The sequence below is a fragment of the Hakea prostrata genome, chromosome 1 (assembly GCF_041222555.1).
Source record: "Hakea prostrata isolate BN-2017 chromosome 1, UWA_Hpros_2, whole genome shotgun sequence".
NCBI classification, from domain to species: domain Eukaryota; kingdom Viridiplantae; phylum Streptophyta; class Magnoliopsida; order Proteales; family Proteaceae; genus Hakea; species Hakea prostrata.
This window is the reverse complement of record NC_142600.1, coordinates 70225746-70227638: the sequence shown is the minus strand read 5'-3', so window position 1 is coordinate 70227638 and position 1893 is coordinate 70225746. Positions and strand designations below refer to the sequence as shown.

The window sequence follows — 1893 nt, the reverse complement described above, 5'->3', positions numbered from 1 at the left end:
TCACTGCTTACCACCACCGCCAAGTTTGGGGCCCTTGGTGCAGTGCCCTTGGGTACGTTGCTCTTCATTTGGGATTCCTATGATTTGGTAATCTCTGCTTTCTTGGGCCTTCTTCTCATCCTTATTAATCTTGATCCTTTCCTTGATTTCATGAAGAGCAGCCTCTCTGGCAGCATCACGCACTTCTGACTTCTCTATTCTTTTCTTTTGGATTACCTCCATAGTTACACCAACGCTTGACCTTGAATAAGGCCTGCCGCACTTTAGATTTGTAAAGAGGAAAAAACCTGAGAATCAGAAAGAACTAATCTAATACCCTTGCCATGATATATCTTGGATCCCTTGAAATGACAGAGCTCAGTCTTGAGAACCATTGTTGTTGTGTTCCTAACAACTGTTCAGAAACCTTATGAGCAAAAGCCCGCTTCTTTCTTCACCCATTACCTTGTTCGTCGTATTGAGGAATGATGGAAGAAGAGAGAAGAAAAGTAATCTTATAAAACTTTGCACATTTGCAATTTTATCCTTATATTATTGCATGGGTTTTAAACCCCTCCGCAAAAAGAACTGAAAACCGAAAATCAAAAACCCTTATCTATTTTCAATTTTCTATTTTTTCAGGCCTTTTTAAACATAAATAGCTTCCATAAACGGCGCCAAATAGAGTCTAAATTGATTTTTTGGGTAAAAATCAAAAAGAAAAACCATGCCAAAGACAACTTAAGTGAACAAGCTTTGTGGGCGTATGTTCATATTCATAAATGAAGCATTGGAACTTTTCTAGATGTGCTCCACAAAATATTGAACGTCTTAAATAAAAGAAATTTTAAGCTAAGATTCCTTGGTGTATACTTTTTGGTGATGATTTTGTCTTGATAGATGAGACACAAGTAGGGGTTAAAATCAAGTTAGAATAATGGGGAGCAACTTCGGAATCAAAAGGCTTTAAACTAAGTAGAAGGAAGATGGAATATCTAGTATGCAATTTTGACCGTGATTGGATGGATGACGAGGTTGTGAAACTTGATGAGAAAGAGATTCCACAAGGCGATCTGCTATGAACCCAAGTCAAACGGAAAGTTTAGTATCAAAACCAGGAAATTAACCAACACATCTGGTATTAATGGCGCTAGTCACCCCCACAACATAATGCTACCCCAAAATCACTCAAATAACAATTGATACCCTCTCCTCCCAATTTTCCCCTATTTATTACCCCTCAACTAACACTAACACACACTCTCTCTCCTCCACATGGAGTCGTCCTAGGGCCCTAATTGTCACATCCACCCAGCTGGTATCGGATCCACCCAAATATCTATAAGGGAGTGACTCACAGTCACAAGTTCAAGTTCATTGTAAAAATCACAAACCAATCCATGTAATAACTTAATTATGAGCAAAAGCGTAATAAATCCAATAGTTTAAACATAATCAATCACAAGGATAACTTCCTGAAAGAGTATCAAAACCGGGAAAGAACAATCAAAACTGGAAAGAAAGTCAAACCGAATCGTTTACATCACGTTAAAGTCCTCTCTAAAAGTCTCGATATTGTCTAACCAACCAGACAAAAAATGTAAACTATCCCTATTAGAGCCACCATCCCTATTAGAGCCACCATGGTCTCAAATGTGATCTCTTGATGCTCAGAAGGGTTGGACTTTATTGGAGTAGTCCAAACACGAGCATGAATCTCTGTGTCTCTCGGTGTCCTCTCCCGTCAGTTCGTCATACTCTTCCATCGGCATCAAACTCTCTAGGAAAATGGTTGCCTCATAACTTGCAAAGCAATCTAAAAAAAGATTCACAAGGGATGAGTTCCGCAAAACACAGCAAGGCAATCAACAACATTTCCACATATTTAAAACATGAGAAATAAATGATAATAAA

At 38.5% G+C, this 1893-nt stretch overlaps 1 pseudogene; it reads right to left on the bottom strand.

The window, feature by feature from the left end:
* On the bottom strand, positions 1 to 374 carry LOC149029684 (large ribosomal subunit protein eL24 pseudogene; annotated as a pseudogene).
* Between the last annotated feature and the right edge of the window lie 1519 nt (positions 375 to 1893).